Below are 26,011 nucleotides of genomic sequence, written 5' to 3'. Positions count from 1 at the left end.
ATTAAAAGAGATTAGTCGCTAAAAATCCCACCAATAACTTCTGGACTTTAAAACTTATCTTTATTGTTCTAACAGATTTCTCATAATCACTACAGAAAGCGAGGAATATTGTTTTTGTAACAAAGAAATAATAGTAAGAATGATTGAAATGATATGCTGATAAGAGAAGAAAACATTTTTAAGAGACTTTTTGAAATATCTGGTTTAGAAATCAACAGTTGTATGATACAAAAAATAGAGTCACAATCACTGGTAGATTTTATGAGAATCTCTTCTTAAGAATACCAATGAGGGGGCTGGAGCAATAACACAGCGGGTAGGGCGTTTGCCTTGCACGTGGCCGACCTGGGTTCGATTCCTAGCATCCCTTATGGTCCCTTGAGCACCGTCAGGGATGATTCCTGAGTGCAGAGCCAGGAGTAACCCCTGTGCATCGCTGGGTGTGACTCCCCCCCAAAAAATACCAATTTGACATAATTTGAACTAGCGAAAGCCTAAACATGACCCTAAGTTTCAAAGTCTTTGTGTTCTATAAATATTCTACTTTTGTAGCTCTCTTTCATTTGCTCATTGCTCAGCTACTTCTTTCTGTCTGGCTTCTACTAGATCCTTATAAAGTACGTTTTCTCTGAATATTGTAGACTTGCAAAATCTCTGTATATGTTTGCAGTTTTTTCTGTGAACCTAAAATTGCTTTTTTTAAAAAACTATCTTTTTTTTTTTTGCTTTTTGGGTCACACCTGGCGATGCTCAGGGGTTACTCCTGGCTCATGCACTCAGGAATCACTCCTGACGGTGCTCAGGGGACCATATGGGATGCTGGGAATTGAACCTGTGTCGGCCATGTTGGCTGCGTGCAAGGCAAACGCCCTACCCGCTGTGCTATCTCTCCAGCCCCTAAAAAACTATTTTTGAAAGCAGGTGTTTTATAAGACTCTGTACTGGAACTGTCCTCTCTGGAAATCCAAGTCCATCCACTTTCCCAGTGTTAGTCGCATCCTGTTTAACAACATATCCCAAATGACTTCCTGGCCAGACACTTTCTCTAGGATTCCCACAACTCCAAACTGATTGCAAAATATCTCTAGTGCATATCTTGTTGGTAATTAATATTCAGCGTCCTTTAGAGAAAATTCAACAAACAATCTTTCCTCTGTTTTCTAGTTTTCATAGCCATGCCAGCTCAATATTTTCCAATCATCTTTGATCCCTCTGCACACTCTCTTTTTCCCTTTCTACCCACCCAGTTTCCAGCTTCCTGAACTTTCTCTCAATCATTGTGTGTAATTGTTCCATTTTCCTTATTTCCACAGATTCCACTCTAGATCCTAATCCCATTACCTATGACTCAGCAATCTTCATACTGCACCTCCACTTGTTTCAACCGCCTACTGACAAAACCTCTTTTCATGAACCTTATTGGGTCTAATTATCATCATAACATTCATTAGTGATACTCTGAAACCCTTTATTGGATCTATTATAAAGTCAACTGAAGTTTTCACTGTCATCAATTCTTGGATATCCTCATCTTTTCTAAATCTTATCTAAAAAGCTTTCAGTTTTCATTACTGAGTCCGATGCTTGCTGTGATCTTTAGAATGTTGAAAGTATTTCCTTCTATTCGTAATTCACTGACTTTTTAAAAAAAATAATAAATTAATGTTACGTCTTGTTGTATGTTCTTTCAAATCTATATTATCTTATGGTTTCACCTTTTTGTGAGAGTGATATATATAAGGGCTGGAGCGATAGCACAGCGGGTAGGGCGTTCGCCTTATAAGCGGCCAACATGGCCGACCCGAGTTCGATTCCTCCGCCCCTCTCGGAGAGCCCGGCAAGCTACCGAGAGTATTCGATATGCCAGACACAGTAACAACAAAGTCTCCAATGGAGAGGTTACTGGGCCCGCTCGATATATATAAATATATATGTATATATATATTACTTTGTTTCAACCACATTTACATTCTTGTATGAATCCCACTCTGGTTATGCTATATTACAGTTCTCTGCCTATAGACAAGAAAACAGATAAATGACTTGATTATTCAATTTACTGAAACCGGTGTGGAAGGGCAGAGATGAGAAGGGGAAAACACCTATGGGATTCAGGCAATCCAGCTGTCAATAACCTAAAATGCCAGGACTTAGTTATATCCCAGTGTTCATTTCTGCCAGCAGCATACTCTTTCACCTCATCTGGAAGATCCATGATATTATGGGCTACTAATACCCTGGTGTCTTTTCTCCCAAAACAGAGTCAATCTCCCTTTAGCAAGGGCACTGATGTGTGCCACATCATGAATGACTTCCCTGACTGAATCCTGACACAGTTCCATGCAATGCGATCACCAAAGCTACATAGATGCACATGTCCCACAGGTAAACCAGGCTGTGAGCTACTGAGGTTTATGCATTGTTGATTTCTGAAATTTCTCTCAAAAATTCATATTTAAGTAATCTCTATATCGCCATCAAAATATCTAAGAGTTTCTTATGTACAGTTAGCTCTCAATGATAAAATTAAACAAATTAATCTAAATATAAAGCTATTAAGAATATTTAAAAATCAATTGATCAGCTGAAGAACTTCACATCGGGACCCATGGCCTAAAATGGAACGAACAGGGTGAGAGACTGTCTGAGTTCATCATGTCGACCAAGACCATTCATGGTAACTCACAGTTCCAGAAGGCAGAATCTAAACGCTGGACATGGGAGTCTCCCGATGGACGGGAGACACAACGAAATAGACCACATCATATTCAATCGACGGTTTTGCCTGACTGATGTCGCTGTTGTCCGAAAATTTTGAACGGGATCGGACCACCGTCTCCTTCGTGCAAAATTCTACTTCACAGAGCGGGGAGAAAGGGCTGCAAAGTTCAAAAAGAGAACTCCCAGAATGACCACCAACTGGGAACTCTTTGGTACTATTGCGGCAACATGGGAAGATGCCATTGTTGACAACATTGATGAGGAATACGATCGACTGGTTCAGCACCTCCATGAATGTGCGAGGAACGCCAAGAGAGAGATAGCCACAAAAAATCGCCTAACTTCGAAAACTCTTGAGCTAATTCGCCAGCGTGGTTTGGCGCATGCCTCAGGCAACCACAAGCTAACGTCCGAGCTCCCAAAGCAGTGCAGAGATGCGATCAAGGAAGACCTCAAAGAGAGAAGAGCAGAAGTACTGGTAGATGCGGCAGAAGCCGGGAAAAGTATTCGTAACGCCCGCCTGTCCTTCGCCAACTATAAGACCAAGATGACTGCCCTCCGACGTCCTGATGGATCCATCACATCCTCCAGAACGGCAATGGAGAAGATTATCCATGACTTCTACTCAAATCTCTTTGATAGCCATGTCCACTTTTCGACATACCAAATTCCACAGGATGGATATGTCGTTCCCAACATTCTCCCTTCCGAAATCCGACACGCCACTTCGTCGGTAAAGAAACAAACAGCACCCGGCCCAGACAAGGTCAGACCTGAACACCTGAAGAACCTGCCGTCAGTACTCATCAATACACTGGCTCGGCTCTTCACTCGCTGCCTGTCTGAATGCAAGGTTCCATCCCAATGGAAAACCAGCAGGACCGTACTACTGTTCAAGACGGTAGACATCCATAACATTGGCAACTATCGCCCGATCTGCCTATTGTCTGTCATCTACAAGTTGTTCACTCGAGTCATCCTAAATAGGATTGGCAGAACACTAGATGAAGGACAACTATGCGAGCAAGCCGGGTTCCGCAAAGGATTCAGCACCATCGACCATAGCCACACGATAACCAAGCTCATTGAGGTTTCTCGGGAGTTTAAGATGCCGCTCTGTTTAATGTTCATTGATTTAAAGAAGGCCTTTGATTCTGTTGAGACAGAAGCGGTCATAGAAGCCCTAGCCAATCAGGGCATTCAAGCCCAATACATCAGGATCCTCCGTGAGCTGTATTGCGGATTCACTACCAGGCTCTCACCATTCTACAAAGAAGTAATCATCCATATCAAGAGAGGGGTTCGGCAGGGTGATACCATTTCACCAAAACTCTTCAGTGCCACCCTCGAGAACATCATGCGACGACTGGAATGGGAAAACATGGGAGTGAAGATAGATGGTCGGCAACTACACCACCTCTGCTTTGCTGATGACATTGTTTTAATAACACCAAACATCAGCCAAGCAACACAAATGCTGGCCGACTTTGACCGTGAGTGTGGAAAGGTAGGACTACAGCTGAATCTTACGAAGACAATGTTTATGAGAAACAGCCTCGTTCCTGACGCCCCATTCGCTCTCAATGGAACGACCATCTCCGAATGCAACAGCTATGTGTACCTAGGTCGAGAGGTCAACATGACAAATGACCTGGCACCCGAGCTGCGCAGGAGGAAGAGAGCGGCTTGGAATGCCTTCAAGAACGTCAAAGAAATAGCTAAGAGGACGAAGAACCTCCGGCTCCGGGCACATCTCTTTGATTCCACTGTTCTTCCTGCATTAACATATGCCTCAGAGACCTGGGCCCTACGCAAACAAGATGAGAACGCTATTCAGGTCTCCCAAAGAAGAATAGAAAGAGCTATGCTTGGAATATCATGTTTCACTCAAATGAGAGAACGAATCTGGAGTTCTGACATCCGTCGACGATCAAGGATCAGGGACGATGCTGTCTCATTTGCCAAGGTGTCGAAAATCAGATGGGCTGGTCACGTAATGAGATTTAAAGACGACCGTTGGACTAGAGCTGTTACTGATTGGATTCCACGGGATGTCAGAAGACCACGTGGCCGCCCTCCTACCAGATGGTCAGACTTCTTCATCAAGATCATGAACGATCGGTTTGAGGCCCTTCATGTTCCCGGAGCGAACAGATGCCATTGGGCTACACTAGCACGCGACAGGGACAAATGGAGACGTTACTGGCGCCAGCTCGAGCAAATCGACGACTAACAGGAAGTTAAGTGATAAGTGATAAAAATCAATTTAAGTGCGATTTGTGTTATATATCATACAGGTCTCTTTAATCCTATTTTTTTTCTTTTTGGGTCACACCCAGCGATGCTCAAGCGTTACTCCTGGCTTTGCACTCAGGAATTACTCCTGGCAGTACTTGGGGAACCACATGGGATGCCGGGGATCGAATCCGGGTTAGCCGTGTGCAAGAAAAAACCCTACCCACTGTACTATCGCTCCGACCCCTTTAAATCTATTTCTACATAGTGATGAACCTCTCTATTTCTCCAGCACTCATGTTCCCTTAAGATAATATGTGTTGGGGACTGGAGCAATATCATAGCAGATAGAGCATTTGCCTTGCACGAAGCCAACCCAGGTTGGATCCCCGGCATCCCATATAATCCCCCAAGCACCACCAGTAGTAGTAATTCCTGAGTTGCAGAGCCAGGAGTAACCCCTGTGCATTGCCGTATGTGACTCCCCCGCCAAAAAAAAAAATAGAAAAAATAAAGATAGCATGTGTCTTTTGAAATCAGTTTTACAAAAGATGAGAAAAGGTAAAATAAGAAACAAGAAGTCATACTGAGTTCACAGGCTTGTTACTGCAATTTAATAACAATGTATATACAGCACATTACAAAGTATCAAACATGCACTGTCATGTGTATCACTGTCCTCCAGTTGCTCATGGATTTGCTGGAGCAGGCACCAGTAACGTCATAGTAAGCACAGACAAACGGTTACGTTTTATAAGCAAGTATTCAGTTAACAAGTTGATTGATTATTTAACTATGCCATTGTATTGCCAAATTATCTGAAATAAGGTCAAAATATTTTCACTTCTAGGATATGCGATAGAAATGCCTCCAGACCTGCACTAGGCTGTCTCATCCCAAAGGGGGTGGGGGGTGAGACCCCTCCTCGCCCCACTGGAGCCAGCCCAGCAGCTGAAAACCTCCAGAATTCAACCACCGCCCTGCTCAAGGCCACTCTCCACAGGCTCAAAGAGCCTCACGCATGAGGGAATCTGCTGTATAACCATATTTTAAATCTTAAAATTCCTGGAGCTTGCGAGTAGCACACCACATTTAAAGTAGAAGGCAACCAATTTTAGGGGGAAACATATATATATATATACAGTTATTTATATATTATACATATGACATGGGGCTGGAGCGATAGCACAGTGGCAGGGTGTTTGCCTTGCACGCAGCCAACTTGGCCGACCCGAGTTCGATTCCTCCGCCCCTCTCGGAGAGCCTGGCAAGCTACCGAGAGGATCTCGCCCGCACGGCAGAGCCTGGCAAGCTCCCTGTGACGTACTCGATATGCCAAACACAGTAACAACAAGTCTCATGATGGAGACGTTACTGGGCCCGCTCGAACAAATCGATGAACAACGGGAGGACCGTGACTGTGACATATGATATAGATATAGATACAAATTTAGATATAGATGTAGCTATATAGATCATATAAATAGATATAGATATAGATGTTATAGATATATATAGATACAGATATAGATACAGATAAGTGCACAAGGCTCAATCTTTAACAATATGTTACTAATCTCTTATAGAAGGGCTTAATGGCTCCTGGGTGAACTACAACAATCTTCACACACTTTCCTCTAAAGAAACTTCTTTTGGATCATTTTTAGAGGATTATTCATAACAAGGAGTACAAAACAGATTACTTTGGTTCGGCCTTGATGCCCTCAAAGTGTTTTGGGTTCAGGATGAAAACATTTGAAATATGGTGGTGGGAAAGTGTAACAGTGGTAAGACTGGTGTTCGAATATTAACTGTAATCATTTATCAGGAACAACTTTATAAAAATAAAGTAAAATTTAAAATTTTTTTAAAAGAATAGTTTCATTTCTATATAAAGACAGACCCCAATTTTCCACATTTTCAAATGCCCCTTTAATCAGAGAAGGAGAAATCAAGTTAAAATAAGAAAGGGAGCGGGGACACTTCTATGGGAAGGCAGCTTAAGTGAGATGGCAGATTCAACGTTGGAAATGATACAGCAAGATCCCACGCGAGGAACCCTTGACAATCAAGTAGGAAACAATACATCCTTTCTCCTACACACAAATTTATAATTGGGAAAAAAGACTGGAAAATCTTCCCTCCCACTACTGACCTTCTGAGTACGTGTGGGACTAAACTTTGTCCTTACCACTCACCACGGATCTTGATCTCTTTAGCATCGAGGCGAGTCTGTATAATCACTAAAAAAAGTGAACTCGGTTACTTTCTGTTCAACTTACGTTTTAGCTGCCATGAAATTTCCTCCTTCCACTGAATAGATTAAGCAGCACCTCCTACACTATCCTGGTTATAATCCTCACAAGATGACAGAGCTCTTCCGTGATGAAAACGCTTGCACAGAACACTTAAGGTTAGTTGACGCTCAGTGGCAAGAAACTGAAAAGGAACTCAAAGCGCCTACACGTCTAAGATTACATTGGGCACTGTGGTGAGAAGAGTGATCCTCTGAAAGGAATTATTTTATTACTAATTTCAGAATGAGTACAGGACAGTTTTTCTTATCAAATTGAACTTTTAAGTCCCCATCCCACTGCCACACACACAATTTCTATTCTACTCAATCACGACACATTGATAGCAGAGTTCTTGGAAACTAGTTTAGAAATTAATCATAACCAACAAAAAAGAACAGTATTCTGACAGCATAAGAAATGTTAATGTTAAAACCTTTCTAAATGGTTAGAACCATTATAAAAGTTACAATATTAACTTCAAAGCCTAAAAAAGGGGGGAAAAAAAGAAATACGTACAGATGAACTAGGTGAACTAGTTTCCTAACACTAGATATCATTTAACGAAATGCTTTTCATCTTAAAAATATAAAACTGGGGCTGGAGCAATAGTACAGCAGGTAGGGCATCTGCCTTGCACGCAGCCAATCTAGGTTCAATTCCCAGCATCGCATATGGTCCCCCAAGCACTGCCAGGAGTAATTCCTGAGTGCATGAGACAGGAGTAACCCCTGTGCATCACCAGGTATGACCCAAATACATATATTTATATATATATATGTATATATATATATATCTTTTGTGGGACAGAGCCATAGTACAGTGGGTAGGACATTTGCCTTGCGCGCAGTCAACCTGAGTTAGATCCCCCAGCATCCTGTATGGTCTCCCAAGCACTGCCAGGAGTAATTCCTGAGTGCAGATCCATCAACAACATCTGAACATCGCTGGATGTGACCCAAAGAGAAAAAAAAAAGTAAATCTTTGGTGCTGGAGGGCACCTGGACCTAATTCAGAACCCAGCAGCTTTTGACAGAAATGTGAATGGACTAGGCAGTAAGCTATGGCGCTGTGCTCCCCACCCCCGGGAGGGAAAGGGTGCTTGTCCCTTCTGCCTCCCCCCCACCCCCTGGCAGCACAGTGGCCACCACCTCAGAGCCTAATGGATGGCTAGGAATGAGCTGGCAGTGCCGGGGCAACTGCGGCCTCATGGGATGGGGCAGCAGAACCAGCACGTCCTTCCCACCCTGCTGAGACCACAAGTTGCCCCCCACATGCGGCTCTCTAGCATGGCCATGGCCCCAGTGTAGGATGACATTGCTTTGTCCTTTCTCCCTTTCTCCACAAGGAGCTTAGATTTATCTGCTTACACCCATCACAGTGCTCCTGAGGCACTTCCATTCCATTGTGTTTATCTGTAAATTCTTCCCTATGCTCTCCTTCTCAACCAGTTAGTCAGCTTTCCCCCTAATCAGACTCTGTTAACTTGTAAGGTTAGATTCCTCAGAAATCTATCATTTTATATGTATGAGTGAAATATTGCCTTTCTCCTCTCCTTATGTCTTATGAACAGTTTACTTTAAAGCAATGCCCTTTTCAGATAGATACAGAAAAACCATTAACATTATCCTTTGTAACCTAGAATTTAATTGGCTTTGAATATTATTCACTCCCAGGCATCTGCTTTCTTGACTTGAGCCTCAGTTGCCCTTAGTTCCTAACACCCCAAAAGCAGGATCCTGACGAGGGACTGAATGGACCCAGGACAAACGGTGAGCTACCCTGGCATTGAAATGGGCCAGGCCAAAGTGCCACGATTCTTAACTATAAGTTAAGAGCTTGATCATAGACAAATGCTGTCATGATCCAAAAGTAACGATGAGAGTAGGACCCTGCTGGGGGTAGGAAAGACTATTTGGCCTGAGTACTGTAGTCTGAGATCGAGATGGTCCTAGGAGAGCAATTCTATAAGTTTATGGCATTTCTTACTATATCCATACAAAATTATTTATATTATATGTGCTTATATATTTGTTGGACAAGGAGAGGAGAATCACACCCAGGGGATTCCCACTCTAGGGTGGGTTGATCTGATAATGGCAACCTTCCTAGAAGTGGCTTTCCCCGAGGGAAAGAATTCTACTCCTATTGATTGTGACCACACCTATGTGTAATTATTACCCCAACCCCTCATGCTTTGGGATTTAACTGTACTATAAGAGTGGGCTGGGGGATCAGAATCCAGACTCCAGAACAAGAGGAGAAAGGGGATGAGGATCAGAATCCAGACTCCAGAGAAGGAGGATGTAGGGAGATTGAGAAGGAGAATGAAGTAGCATGGGGGAGGAAGAAGCAGAGGAGGCAAAGGAGAGAGACCGGAGTGGATGGAGAGAGGATTGGAATAAACTGCAGCTAAGACCAACCAGCCTGACCCTCGTTTCCTTCCTTCGCCTGCCCATCGCCATCAACCTCTTCAGAGTGGGGGAAGCAGGGTGAGACTACCGAACGCGGGCAGCGGGAGAGACAGAGCCACCGCCGCTGCAGCTGTGCTCTTTTTTTTTTTTTTTTGAGTTTACACACCCCAGAGGCACCCAGACCAATCTTGGAACTATGTGGCTTTTGGCAGAAATTCCTCCAGACTTAATTAGTAAAACAGCAGAAATCCAAAGTCGCGCAGCCAATATCGCGGCTGAGCGACATCATATGGTCTTCATAACTAGCAATAGAAAACAACTTATTTCATGATGCCTTTTCAGTAGGTCTGATTGTTAGAGGAAAATTCCAAATAATAATGGTGCATCTTTTGTCAAAATATCAAAGTAGAGAGAGCGAGTTCAGTGGAAATCATCTGCCTCATAGGGAATGTATGGGGTTCTTGGTGGTAGAAAATATGTACTGGTGACGGGATGGGTGCTTGATCATTGTATGACCGAGACTTAAATCTGAAGCTTTGTAACTGTTCTTAGGGTGATTCAATAAATAAATTTTTTAAAAATAAAAAAAAAACTTTGATGCTGGAGAGATAACTCAGTGGGCTGAAGCACATGCTCTGCATGGAGGAGGTTCAGGGCACATCCCTGGCACCACATGGTACCCTGAGCACGATCAGGAGCAACTTCAGAACACAGAGCTGAGATTAGACCCCATGCACTGCCAGGTGTGGCCCCAATAAAACAAAACAGAAGAGAAATTAATACTTCCTTTATTTTCAGAAAAAGTTCTGCCACCAAAATGAGAATAATGATGCTTAAATTTTGCCACCTAAATCTTAACTCTATCTTGGGCACACTAACCAACAGTCTTTCACCCAGCAAAAGGTAAACGCTTGACTACAACTGAATACAAGAAAATGTAGGTAGAGTACATGCTTAATCTACATACGATATACGTGAGAAGGAAAAACAGTGTTCTATATCCAGTGAATTCTGAGAAGAAATTCCTTTAGATCTTCTTAGATGTAGCACCAGACCTGCTTTGTCTGCTTGTTTCAGCTGAAAAGAATAGTTTATACAATTCCTATCTACTTAATTAACATTTAAAATAAATCTGAAGACAAGATTATTCTGTAAAATTTACAATCATTTTTATTTTCAAATATTGTGGAACATAAAACCAAAGAGCAAACCTGTATGTAAATGTCAACTCATAATAAAATTTGTCAGAAAAATATTGTCTTTCTTTTGTAAATTAACATGAGAAACAATCTATATATTATGTAAAATTTTAATTAAGATTAAATATTAAGAATCTATATAGAAATATTCTAGATTTTTGAACAATTACACACCTCATGCTTACTGCCTATTAGTTTAAAACAATACTTAGTTCAAGTAATATCAATAGGTAACCCACTCAAAAGTGACTCACTGACACTAAATTATCTCCATGAATAATCTGAATTATATCTTTAAGATATGACCTGACTATATCATGATATAAGATAAAAATATAACTTAGAAATTTGAGTCGTCTATCATGTTTATTAGGGTTTGATTTATGTGAGTAGGTTCTAAAATTGTAGTAACCTGAATATAGACCTATTGAGAAAAAAACTTGTTTCTATGTATGGTTTTTTTTTTTTATCATTGTAACAGAACTGAAGCTGTTACCTAATGTACTTCCTTTTAAGGTTTAGCCATCAGATCCTTTGTTTGTTTTGTTTTGTTTTGGGGCCCCACCCAGTGATGCTCAGGTTTACTGCTTCTACACTCAGGAATCTCTCCTGGTGGCACTCAGGGTATCATGTGAGGGATGGAGGAACCAAACCCAGGTTAGCCAAATGCAGGGCAAGTGCTCTGCACCCGTATTATTGCGCTGGCCTTTTGAATGGTGCTCCTAATCTTTAGAACACTCTTTCTATTTCTCATCTGTTCGATAATGTTCAGTTAACATTCTTGATTTATTTTTTAACATTCTTGATTTTTTTTTCAGCTTCCTTCACTTTCTTTTGATTTTCCCTCACCTGTCTTAGGTGGCACTGTACTGATAAGCGATCTCTTCAAATCATTTCCAAAGTAACTGGAGAGACTGAAACAAAAGGAGCAAAACAAGAGGAACGAGAAAAAAGCAGAAAGGCAGGAAAAACGTAGAACCGTATACAAACGTTTAAAGAGATCACTTATCAGTACAATTCCACCTAAGACAGGTGAGGGAAAATCAAAAGAAAGTGACAAGTTTTTTTTTCTCTTGGCCTACCCAAGAAAGGACAATGGGTAAACTCAAGCTCAGACTTAAATAAAACTGGGAAGGACAACAGCAAAAAAAGTGGTCTTTCCCCTTTGGTTAGCTCTTTCCCAAAGGTTCATTTTCCCAGTTTACTTTTCATTCTTTCCATTTCCTGACTCGACACTTGTGTTTAGTCATACCTGCCCTTTCCCCCATCTTTCCGCCTCCTTCCTGAGCAAGTCTGCTGAACTGCTTACGTGATTCAGGCTCAGCAAGAAACTCCTAACTAGTATGACATCTGTGTCATCTCACAGTGGAAAATCCATGGAAATGACTGGGGGCAGGGTGTGTGTGGAGAGGTGGGGGAGGTGGAAGAGATACCTTAAAGATCCCTTCAAACTCTCTAAGGACCTGTGAAGAGCAGCAATCCAGGTCCTTCTTGAAAGAAACCAGGAGTGGGAGAGAGACTGTGAAGAATCACCAAGGACTCAATGGCTCTGGGATTCCCAAGCCCCAGCTTTCCAGGACATCTCCCCAGGAAGGAAACTGTTGCACAGTTCCACAGTTTCCCTGCTCCGGTGCCCAGGCAGCAGGCCAACTTCTAACCCGGGCACGGTCTCACACAGACAGCATCAGCCTGCAATCACCCTGGCCCCACCGTAACCCTGGCTGGCCTGAGCAGAGTTGGCAGAGAGTGAGGGTGTGCTATTTAAAGCCAGAGGCAGCTACTGCGGTTGGAGATGAGCTGCTTTAGGCAGAGGATCAGGCCAGACGCAGGAGATCTTCACTGGCTCTAATGAAATTCACTCACCTGCTGTGGTGAACCATTCAAATTTAATAGAAATCAGCTCAGTTCCATTTATTTCTTACTATTATTATTCATGTATCCCACCCAGCAATTTTTTTTCCCACAGCTAAATTACTTGACGTATGATCATTAGATTTAATTTTCAGCCTCAAAATGCATCTTGGAGGTATGCATGTATATAGTATTGGCATAAATAAATGGAGACCCATTTGGGGGGGTAGGGCACACCCCGCAGTGCTCAGGGGCTATTTCTGGCTCTATGCTCTTGGCCGTGTTCAGGGGACCATATGCCGTGCTGGCAATCACACCCAAACCCAAGTCTGCAGCATGCAAGCAAGCACTTTAACCCCTCTGCTATCTCTCCAGACCAAGACCCACTGCTTGTAAATTCAGCTTTTCTAAGATCACTAAAATATTAGGAGTATACACAGGGAGCAATAGCACAGCGGTAGGGCGTTTGCCTTGCGTCTGGCCGAGCTGGGTTCAATTCCTCCACCCCTCTTGGAGAGCCCGGCAAGCTAAGGAGAGTATCTCACCCGCAAAGCAAAACCTGGCAAGCTACCCGTGACGTATTCTTTGCCAAACACAGTAACAACAAGTCTCACGATGGAGATGTTACTGGGCCCGCTTGAGCAAATCCATGAGCAACGGGAGGACACAGGGACTCAGGACTACAGAGAAGTAAAATGAACAGGGTCTGAAAGCAATTCTCTGGATCTTCGAGGAGAGAGACAAGATACTCACTTCTCTGGATTCAAACTCCAAATGGGACAGGATTAAATAATTTGTAAAGGACAAATCTTTGGGGGCCGGAACAATAGCACAGTAGAGAGGGTATTTGTCTTGTACGCAGCCAACCTGGGTTTGATCCCCAACACCCCATTGATCCCCTGAGCACCGCCAGGAGTCATTCCTGAGTGCAGTCCGGAGTAACCCCTGTGCATCACTGGGTGTGGCCCAAAAAGCCGAAAAAAAAAAAAAGGGACTTTGTGTGTGTGTGTGTGTGTGTGTGTGTGTGTGTGTACACAATAGTTTGTGATTAGAAAATTTAACTAATATTAATATTTGCAGTGGTTCAGGAGGAGCTCTATGACAGATGAGGTTCCTTCCAGGAGTCAAATATTTATCATCAATCCTAATTACCTGATGACTGGTCTCTCTGTCCTACTTCCAAAAATAGGTTCAATGCAAACTTACCTAGGGAACTTAGCCATTCTTATCCCGTGATGCCATTTTTTTCCCCAGGAAAATCCTATCACTTAGATGAATTGCTATAAGATGACCTTATAGCAATTATGCCAGCTTATATTTATCAGTAGAGTGACTTAAAAAGTATTTATATCCACTTTATCTAAACTCCAAAGCAGCAAAAACTTGCCTGATTTTGCTCAGTGTCCCATTCCCAGCACTTATACTTGCTGAGAACTGGTTATAGAACTAAGCTGAACAGGACAAGGACAGGAGCTGGACAGGATGGGACCAAGATAATAGTGAGAGAAGAAAACACTTTGGTGGAGTGTGTGTGTGTGTGTGTGTGTGTGTGTGTGTGTGGTGTTATAACAACATATACATGAAGCCCTACTATAAAAGAGTATTGTAAAATGCAGTGCCTCAAATAAAAAAAAATAAAAGAATACTTGCTGATGAAGGAGTCAATCAAATTCTGTCTGAATCTCTGAATCTTATTCTATTGAACTTTTGAAAAGCAGAGAGAGAGAGAGAGAGAGAGAGAGAGAGAGAATGAATTCACTCAGAGAAATATTAAAAGTTCTGGGAGTTACCAAGAGACACAAATATTGGCAATACAGGGCCACGGCGATAGTATAGGGGGTAGGGTACTAGTCTTGTATGCAGCCTACCCAGGTTCAATCCCTGGTGTTCCATATGGTCCCCAAGACTGCCAGGAATGATCCCTGAGTGCAGAGCCAGAAGTAAGCCCTGAGCACTGCCAGTATGTGTGTGTGTGTGTGTGTGTGTGTGTGAGAGAGAGAGAGAGAGAGAGAGAGAGAGAGAGAGAGAGAGAGAGAGAGAGGAGAGAGAAACTATTGGGAATATAGCAGATTTAAAAATTTTAAACAATCCAAGAAACCATAAAGTAACACTTTCAATACTTGGCTTTATAATGCTCCATTGTTGAGAAATGGAAGTTATAAGGCTGAGTAATGGGTTCCAAAGGGAAAGGAAGGAGAGAGATACCAGATGAAGGAAACATTATTAAAATTCATGAAATCCATAAAGTGTTGGCGGTAGATTATAGTGCCATGGAAATCCATCTGTGTCTTCAGTATAATTCTGCAGATATTTATTGTGTACCTACTGTACATCAGGTATGATGCCTGGTTTTATGGCTCCAAGAGTAAGCATTAAGGAGGGCACAGAGGAGAAAGACATTAAAACAATGTATTGGGGGCCCGAGGGACAGTACAGTGGTTAGTGCACTTGGCTTGCACATGATGCAGACAAGTGCAAGCATCCCATATGGTCCCCTAAGCCCAGCCAGGAGTGATCCTAGAGTACAGAGACAGGGATAAGCCAGGAGAACTGCTGGGTGTGGCCCCCAAACCAACCACCCAACAAAACAAACAGAAACCAATGAAAGACTGCGGGGGGGGGGGGGGGGGGGTAGGTGCAGAAAGAGTCCATAGCTGTATGCCTGTAAACAAACAACAATGTCTAGAGGCTGCAGAAAGAATCCAGGGACCAGAAACTTGATTTGATTTGAATGCATCAGACCTGCGTTTGATCACCCCATATGGTCCCTCAAGCCTCACCAAAAGTGAACACTGAGCACAGAGCCAGAAGTAACACCTGGGTACCACTCCACTCGTATGGCCATGGTCTTTTTTAAAAACAGGAAAATAAAACATTGATGTGTTGCATGAACAGTGCTCTGAAAGGAGAACTACAAGTTACTAACAATCTCAACTGGAAAATCCATATATATAGCATATTTCATTTTCTTATCAGTGAATAGTAAAAAAAAAATAACACTTTTGCAATATATTTTTTGAAAATATTTTTTTTTTGAGGGAGAGAGGAGGAATTTGGGGCCACATTCAGCAGTGCTCAGGCTGACTCATGGCTTTGTGCTCAGGGATCACTCCAGGATTATACATTTGCAAGGCTAACCTTAATCTCTGTACTATCTCTTCAGCCAAACTGTACCTCTTTTACAGCATCAGACTGTCATGCTACTTTTTACGTCTTTCTATTTCTTAACAGAAGTAAACTGACAGACAATGTAACTCAATTACGATGTTAGACATATGTGAGTTTTGGTCAAGTTTATAGTGCTCCTTCAATAGCATATATGTGAAAGCAGAGGAGAAAACCTTTGCTGTGAAAGCTACCACAGTGAAACACTATTCAGGAGGAAGGAGTTGATTTATGTAAAATCTTAGGAACCTTAAGTGTTCAAATTTACAGTGTTCCATTTGTGAAATTTAAGCATACGGAAATCTAAACACATCGAAGAAAGGTCCTCAATTCACCTTCCTGAAGGCCTAAGAAATTCTCCTTGGCAACATTCACAACATCCAGTTTGTCAGTATTAATTTATTAATCACATAGAGAGTAATTCATGTCACCCAAACTTAAGTTTAAAACAGTAATTCAAATACATTTAAGATTCCAATAATGTCCAATTAAAATTTAAAACACTAATAAAGTGTAGAATAGTAGGTTACAGCTAAATTCACCAGAAAAGTACTTTATGGTAAAAATACTTTGTAAATTCCATTTAAAGATAACATCTGAACAATAAGCAGAAACCTCTGTTTCAAGATCTAGGAAAGAATGTTCTAAGCAGAAAATACATCATATCCAAAAGGGCAGAGACAAGAAAAAATTGGTTTAACAAAAAGGAAGACTGGTGTCCAAATATAGTAAACAAAAGAATGATGGAAATATGAGAGGAATGAAATCTTGTAAAACAGTCATTCTCAAGATGTCGTATTACCTGGTTACTTACACACTTGAATCATTTGAAGATGCACTTACGCTAACTATATTGAGCCTACTCTACCAAATTAATTTTGGAATCTATTTTTAGAGACTTTTAAGTGGTTGTTGCCCTCAATGATCATTAGAAAACTGCTGATGTAAACCTTAAACTTCATAATAAAGTGTTTAGATTTTAATGGGACATTAATGAACGTTTCTAAAGAGAGAAAAGTTCTTCAAATTTAAAACATTTACCTTAGCTTCTATGTAAAAGATGAAAAGGGATAAGAATAGATTTATAAAAGACCAGTTAGAAATCACTGCATAATCTGTGAAAGAGATGACATTGTTAAGATCAAAGTTGTAGTACTGGATAGTTAATAAGTAGGTTGTATAGAAAATCCTCAAGACTTACAAATCTGACATGAGAGATGAGAATAAGATAAGCGACATAGCATAAGCTTCACTTTCTGCATTACAAATAATGTGTGTGTATGTGTGTGTGAGAGAGAGGAGAGAGAGAGAGAGAGAGAGAGAGAGAGAGAGAGAGAAATCAGGCAAGAAAAGTGGTTTTCAAGGAATGATCTTTGTTCCTACACAATTTCAGATGGTTACTGACAATCATAAGAAGACGCTGAATAGGCTGAGGACATACACAAGTCTGGAATTCAAGAGCGGTCAGAGCCGGACAGACTCATCATTATCTGGATAATATTTCAAGTAATGAAATCTGACGAGATCATCGAGGTGGAGAATGCAGATACAAAGGAGTGTGAGTTAAGCCCAGAGCCAATGAATGAACAGTCTAGAAAGCTGACTCATGTGAGCCCAAGGTCTGGAAAGTCACTGAGAATCTCAAGGCCTGTATGAGGCCACTGGACTCGCAAGGCCTCTGTGTGAGGTGGAACTATTGGACAGTTCCACCACTTATTCTCAAAAGCAAAGTGACTTTAGAAACTCCTAGCATCTGATTACGTAGCTACGTAACTGGTTACATAGCATGAGTCCACTTTAAAGTTCTACATCCCATGAAGAAATCTTCATAGGAAAGGGAAAAAAAAGAAATTTTCATAGGAATCAAAAAAGGAATTTTAAGATTAGACAAATTAAGTGGTCCATCCAAGTTCAATTTTGTATTCGGTGGGGAAATGCACCCACTAGTCTTTACAATGAACATACAGCTTTCAGGCAAAGGAGAACAAGAAAGGGTGTTTGTATATGTGCAGTTACTCCACTGCAGGTGCTGAGTCAAAGTGGCTGAGATTATGACTGGGCAGTAAGCAAGAATCAAGTACAATAAATCAAAAAAGTTGAAATCCCTTACCAGAAAGAGCAGATAACCTGAAGAAGTATCCAATATCATAGTACATAAACAAGAAACAGTTGAGTTATAGTTTGGCATTAACTGAGAATTTATTTTAAAAAATGCAAACATGTAGGTCTCTCTCCAGATCTATTAAATAAAATACGCTGAAGTAGCAACTAGAAATCTCTGTATGAACAAGATCTTTATGAAATTCTGATGTCCATTCAGGGAACAAGGTCCTTGGGGAGAATAATGATCAACTTAAGTTGCTGTTCCTCACATGCAATATATGAGAAATTTTTCCAAGGACATGGCTCAGCAATAGAATGGCATGATATTCCTATGTTGAGGCAACTTAGTATATCCCTAATAGCATATCCACAGAATAAACAGCCCCTTCTGCTGCTAATATATCAGAATTCAATATATTAAGATATATATATGTGCATATATATGTTGATATCCTATATGAAATATATGAGTATATGGATACATTTCTTTTTATGCTAGACAACTTTACATTTCATTAGGAGCCTAGATGACCTACTTCTGAAAAGGGTAAGGGCAGTTAATTTCTTTGGAGACTGTAAGGACATAGGGTTTATTTATAGCAGATTAATTTTACAAAGAAAAAAATTAGAAAGCAACCATATTTCAATTTTTGTAAAATAACATTCAGACATGCAACTTTCACATTAGGCTATGCAATGAATAATGGTCAGTATTACACTTTGATGTCTCCATTGGCTAGGACTGTACTGTTCATAAGAATAACTTAAAATAAAAATTGAGTCATATGACATCAATCTAAGAAGGAAATGCCAAAGGCTTATAATTGACCTTTTTCTAATTTTAGATTCCTGAACCTATAGAACGTGACAAAGGAGATGACTTAGGAGTAACTGTGACTATACTAAAAAAAATCAAACATATGAATGTTTTGATGCTTTTAATCAGAAAAGATCAGTTGATATAAAGATAGAATAATTTGTAGTCACTGGGACCACAAATTTTACTTTTATTAATAATATATCATAATAAAAATGATTATTTAATACATATAAATTATTTCCCTCAAACTTTAAAACAAAGGCAGTTACTCAAAGTCTTTAAGCTAAGAATGGGGAAGAGCAAGAAAACGCTGGGGGGGAGGGGCTGGAGTGATAGCACAGCGGTAGGGCGTTTGCCTTGCATGCGGACCCAGGTTCAATTCCCAGCATCCCATATGGTCCCCTGGGGACCGCCAGGGATGATTCCTGAGTGCAGAGCCAGGAGTAACCCCTGTGCATCGCTGGGTGTGACCCAAAAAGAAAAAAAAATCATTCTCATAAGTATTTCTAAACTTTTCCCAAGCACAACATAATACCAATCGTTAGAATCTAGGATCAATAACGCTTGGAGTCTTCTCTAATCATTATGCTATCTATTGTGATACTACAGGTAAAGTCAAAGGTGATAATGATGTATATCCAACCAAACAAAGTCAGAAATCTCACAGTGACTTCACTTTATCTGCACCCATATCACCATGCTTCATCTGCATTCTTGTCTTGGCAGCCGGCTCATACCATCCTTCTGAGCCAGAATGCAAAATAAAAGACTATATGAAGCTAGGCAGGAAAGTATGAGATACTGGCACCTGCTAAGCAAGATCAAGTATCCTGCAAGCCCAAAGGAAGTACTAATCCAAGATTCCAATCACTATGTTAAAAGCATCCTGTTTCACAGATAACGCGAAATAAAATGTTTCCCACTGTGTTTGGATTGCTAACATTTGCAGAATCTCTCAATAAGGGCTGTTCTTCATTTTATTGTGGGCTGCACATGCTCAGACTAAGTCCCACTATGTTTACATGACACCCCGGCATCTAATAGTACAATCCTTTAAACCTTTAAAAATCTTCCACCTCTAGGGAAATCCCCTGAAGAAGTAGGTCTTCTCAAAATCTCATATTTTAAATTCAGGTCAGAAAGTCTTCGCTAATCAAAACTTTTACTCACCAAAACCCCAACAATATACTTTGCTAATGACATTTAAATTTAATATGCTGTTTCTAGTAGTTGTCACTAGGGACCCACCCAGCCACATTTATCTTCATTCCCCTGAATTCTTTCACACAGCTATAGAAAATGTGCACTCCTTACCATAAGCATATTTGTTCTCATGGAAGATTCTAGAGTAGAAAAAAGAAAGAAATATAAGATGATCTATTAGCAACCATCACATTATGAGAAGTATGCTATCAATGAGGATGGGAAAATCCCAAACATATACAATATATATTACCTAAAGCTACAGAATTCTATCTCTATGCCCAAAATATCCCATCCTGAAATAATTTAAAATATTTGATCAGGAGTTAGAGAGAGAGTACGGCAGGGAAGGTGCTTGACTTGCATCGAATTCTGGTTCGATTCCTAGACCTGGCAAAGGTGAGTAAGCACGGCGAGGAGTACTTGCATCTCTCAGAGATATGTGGCCAAATCCCAGTCAAGAAGCACTGAGGCCTATCATATCTCTGCTTTTCCTGACTAAATAAAACTAGAGGTCTTTCACGATTCATCATTCAAAAGGGGCCAATGTGATCTGCTCTTTACTTTCTACTCGTAAAAAGGAGAGTATGGAAACTTTGAGCTTCTTCTAATCCCGGATTTCTAAAACAGCTGGGTGTTGAAAGTGTCTGGGAGTGAAAATTTCAGTCCTTCAAGTCATTATATCTTCTAATGTATTTTAATCACCTTTTGTTCCATTAATAAATCACATTTATAACTTCTGTAGAGACCTTTCCAGGGAAAAGAATTATGGGAGATAACTGGCCTTTAGGAAGCAGTTTCTTCTTAAAAAGCAGCTGTTCAAATGTCAATGTCTAAAAATCAATCCTAGAAAACCATCTTGTCTAAATGCACTATAAACAGATGAGGATGTATACCCATTTTCAGCAGCAAACATCTCATTTACCAGACTAAGCTTCATTTAAGATTACTGGTCAAATGCTCTCAATTCCAGGCACATTGTCCAAGTCAAAGACTTCTCAAGTGCTTCTGCTGAAACGGACATGACAAGAGCATGTTCTTCAAGAGACCAACCCCAAAGTAAAAGTCTAAAGCTTTTTTTTATTTTTTGCCCAGTTTTGCAATTGTCCAAAAGGCTTCACCGGACAAACTCCCAACATTTAAAGGCATATGAAATGTGTAAAGCCTTTCATATGCCTTTAAATATTAAACTGATGTAACTACATTTGATATTAAACTGATGTAACTACATTTCACAAAAGAAGTCCTATTTATGCAGCCCCCAAATTGTTACCTCAAGTTTCTAAGACCTCCTGTTGTACAGAGTCATGTGTGTCCCATTCTCATCTACCTTTTTTGAAGCAGTTAAGTAGAGAAAGAGGATCTCCCAACCTGTTTTAACCTGGCCTCTTTTGAGCTCACCTATTTTATGTTTTGTTGTACTCAATAGCCTGGAGCAATTTCTCTTGAGAGAGGAATTCTCAGAGTTAAAAAAAAAATGTTGAAAACTTCTGTCCTGGATCAAACTTCTCTGGTCGTTAAAATAGCCCATAAGGAAACCACCGAGTTGGATAATCTAGTGGAACCACAAGCCTGCGGCCGGTCCTCCCACTCCCAAGGAGGCCTCTGATGACAATCCGGGAAACCAAGCAAACAACGCTGCTGCTCGAGGAAGGCCCCGAGGAATCCAGGATCCACATGTTATGAAACGTAGATAGAAAACCTACTGCCACTAGATACCACAAAACACAAACACAGCTGCCAGCTGCCACTAAGCCACTATAGGAGGTCGGGGGTGGAGAGCGGGGGAATTAAGGATGTTACGTAGCAAATGAGGAATACCATTCAGCTGGAATTCTCAGCCAGAAGAGTCCACTCGTTGACTGTGGGAATGTGTGTTGTCACCACGACTCCTATCCAGGGCCTCTCATTTCAGCAGGAGCGGAGCGGTCAGCCACATCATCACCGTTTAGCCAAAGACCACAAGAAGCCCAAGTGGGGCTGACACGCTGGCGTGCCAGCGAGGAGCTTGAGTATTTCAGGAAGAGAGGACAGAAGAGCCTATCAACAACATCTGAACCTTCACTGGGGTTTCTGGACGAGTAGAGAGGGACTTTATTCCACTTTGGGGTTTTTTGTTTTTCTTTTTGTTTGGGGGGGGGGGGGGTTCGCACCCAATGACACTCAGGGTTACACCTGGCTCTGAACTCAGGAATTACTCCTGGCAGTGCCTGGGGGACCATATGGGATGCAGGAGATCGAACCCTTGTCCGCCACTACCCACTGTGCTATCGCTCCACCTCCCCTCCCTCGCCCCCTCTTTATTCCACTTCGGGTGCTGTCAGGAAGCGCGGACAGTCCTATGACTAAACGTTTCAGTAATCCTTGCCTTTTAGCAGTGCAGACCAGAGCAGGAATTAAGTATTAGGAGCTTCTCACTACGGAATCTGGCTACGGCCGGGAAATGGAGAAGTGATGGGAATAAGTGTGTCCGTGCGTGTGTGTATGTGTGTGTGTGTGTGTTTGTGTGTTAAAGGGTGGAGGTTCTCTCCATCTGGGGTGTGTGAGCATGTGTGTGTGTGCACCGAGGAGGGAAGGGGAGCACCTGAGACCAGCCCTGTACGGCCCGGCGCTGCGGGCTCTTTTGGTTCCTTCCTTGCTCTGGTGGCCCCATGAACCCCGAGTGGCCTCCTGTCCCTAGAATCTTGCTCCTGACCAGGCCAGGCGGTGAGGCCCTAGCCTGCTAACTGCAGTGAGAGCAGTTGTCTAAAAAGGTTTTACTGATTGAAACCTTCAGGGAGTGCAATTTAGTTATCGTCGCCTCTTTGGCAAACCTGGGGCACCAGCAAAGGATAAGGATGTGGGTCCCATGCCTCAATTTCTTAGACCCCTGTAAAAGGAAGAGGTCCCCTGAGCTGTCCTTTTGCCCCACTCTGAAGGAGCTGAGGCCTGCGAGCTTTATTTGTTGAGAAAGAGGGGGGAGGGCAGCAGAATGGCACCCATGGGTGGGAGGAGAAACTGAGGCAGTCGCCCCAGCTGCCTCCGGGCTGGATGTGAGGTAGGAGAGGGCGACTGGGGACCCTTCACGGGACCCTTCACCCACAGTGTGGGCAACAGGAACTGATGAAGCTTTTCCAAACCCAGACACCCTCCCCCACCCTCACTGGTGTTTCGTGAAATTCACAGCACCCCACTTGTTGCTAACGCCCCACCTACCAATTGGCGCTTTGATTAGTCTCTCTACCAGCTCTCCTCTCTCCTGCTTTGGTTGAAGTAAATATTTTGATGATTATTAATTAACAATAATATTTTTTAAAATAAATAGCAGTCATTAGAATGATTACCTATTAAAGAACAGATAAAGGCCAAGACAGAGAGAAACAGTGTTCTAAACCACAATGGGTATAAATCTTGGTCAATTGAGGAGTGCAAAATATTGTCAAGATGATTTCAGAAACCCACAGAATATTTATAAGTTACTCTGCATTATCTTTGTCTAAATCACATTGTGATTGTAAATGTTTGTCAATGCACTTTATAGTTCTCCTCAATAATGAGTTTGGTAAAATGACTTTCTTGAAATTACTTCATACAGTTGTCCTGAGGAGTAGATTTCCCTGGCAATTTGCAGTCTAGTTAGAGATGTAAAATAGTTAAACATCCCTATTTGCTTCTCTAACCATATGCAGGAGGAATAATAATTTCCCCTACCCAATGGGTCTTCAATGGAAATTTTTGTAAAATATAATAAAACTAATTATGAGAATATAAAACTTAAAAGTGAGCTGTAGAACACCATCCATATTTTTTATTCATAGAATCAATGCCAAAACAACTAATTTCTAGTTACTAAAAATGTTTCTAACGATTTACTCTCACTTATCATTCAAAAACCTGAGCTTGGGTGTGTACTTTGAGTGCCACTGTTTTTGGTTTTTTATAAAGTATTTTGTTTCATACAAACTGAGCCTGCTACCCACTTCAAATTTAATACATCAAAAAAACTAGACAGCGTCAGAGGAAAATATAGGTAGACTTTCACTCAGGAAGAAAGCCACTTTATGAAATCTCTGCCTTAGTTGAAACAATATGTCTATGTATCTTTTCCAAAAGTGGAACACTGGAATCCCCTATACACCAAACTACAGATAAACAGGCTTCAATAACATTCTTTTCCATTATCAGAAGACTTAATGAGTGAGAAGTTTTCCCAGTATTATCAGGCCAAAAGTGAAAGAAATTTTTCCCACTATTTCTCAGATCTAAGTATAATTGTATGACTTTATATCTCATCATGATAATCTTCCATAATCTACAACCATCTGTGATTCCTTGCTTCCCTTAATAATGCCAAGGAGGTGTGGCTTGTAATAGAACAAAAAAAGGACTGGGTATCAGCACTCTGCCAAACTTATTTATATTTCCATCCATAAACTTCCCTCTTCATTTCTGCTATGTGCCATTCATTGAAATTTGAAGAATCTGATCGCAATTTAATGAAATAGCTGCTGGTGTCATCCCTCCAGTTTGAGGACCTACTGTTCATAACCCTACTTCTCTTCTTCACATTCACTGTCATTCTTCCTCCTGTGAGCCAGAAATTATAGTAAAGGTTTTCATTTTCATATATTTCCCTAGAAAGCACCACTAGGAGAGACCATACCTGCTCTTTTCCTGGATCAGGATGAGATCCTAGACCACTAATCTCTGGTCAAAATCCTGTCCCATTCACAAAAATCTCTCTAAAAGACACTGCCAGTAATCATTAATCATCAATTTTTAAAGTTAATCATAATCCATTTATGGAGTAATCATGTCGAAAATGTCTGGCAAATTAAAAAAATACACCAATACATATTAAATAATTTATAATGTTTATATATTTTACATATAACATTTATATTGTTTGCCAGATAATTTAGCAAATCTAAAGTTTTGAGTTCCATGAGACAGTAACTATTACACAGTGTCTCCAAGAATTCTTGATTTACAATTGACTTCTTACAAATATTGTTAATAAACTAAGTACACAAACATACACACAGTAGTGACAGTTATCTTAAAAAATGAAAATGTAATTCTAATGGTGAATACTCATTTTATTATATATATTTTTTATACCTTATAACAACCGCTATTGCTCCAGACTCTGAGATCTATAATTAGATAATTTGACATGAACAATAAGAAAGTTACTGACTGCTATGTCAGGTTTAAAAATCACTGTGAGAGAAGGTGGTGCTGAAAGGTGTTATGCATGAAACCCTATCAGCAACAGGATGGTAAACGGAAACCACAGAGCAAACACACACACCCACACACACACACACACACACACACACAAAGACTGATAGAAGGGAGACAACTGGGAGAAATAGGGGTGGAGTGTTCATTTGGTAGAGGGAAGTGAACATTGGTGAAGGGATCAGTGTTGTAAAATTGTATGCCTGAAACCTAATGATGAATAACTTTGTGATTTCATGTGACTAAAAGTAAATTTTAAAAATTAATGGATTTTAATAAACTAAAATGGAGAAAAAAAACCTAAATACTTAACATCAGTTGGTTTTGTGAATAAAAAATAGTAAAAATCGCTGTGATAATCCATTGAAATAATTTTCTGATTTTCATTTTCCTTCCTACTGATTTCCAGGCCAGTATCTATTTTTCATAGTTTCTCAAAGTTTTCATCTTAATTGATATTAAAAACATAAATTTTATGCTACAAAATGAAAAATTACATTCTATTTCTTATTCATTTTACTTTTGACTTTTTTCTTTATTCAATGAATGAATTCTATCCAACTGTTGCACAGAATGAAAACCTGAGAAATTCCTTTTGTCTTAGACCTCCAAATCAGCAACAAGTATAAGAGCACAGTTTCTACACTAATAGATCTCAGCTCGGAGACTTGAACCTATTGCATGAACTTTGCTAAGTGTTCTGTACTGACTTTGAATAATCCTCCAGAACATCAAGAGACAGGATGCTACACAAATAAAGTCAAAAACAATGAACATGAGCTC

At 40.8% G+C, this 26,011-nt stretch overlaps 1 protein-coding gene across 2 annotated transcripts in view; it reads right to left on the bottom strand.

Moving 5' to 3' along the window:
• ADAMTS3 (ADAM metallopeptidase with thrombospondin type 1 motif 3) overlaps positions 1-26,011 on the bottom strand; it is a 233,133-nt gene that overhangs the window by 182,636 nt on the left and 24,486 nt on the right. The gene's annotated exons all lie outside the window — the stretch shown is intronic.

The sequence above is a fragment of the Sorex fumeus genome, unplaced genomic scaffold (assembly GCF_029834395.1).
Source record: "Sorex fumeus unplaced genomic scaffold, SorFum_2.1 ptg000013l, whole genome shotgun sequence".
Lineage (NCBI taxonomy): Eukaryota > Metazoa > Chordata > Mammalia > Eulipotyphla > Soricidae > Sorex > Sorex fumeus.
Note: the sequence above shows the minus strand (reverse complement) of the source record. Positions and strands in the feature narration are given on the sequence as shown.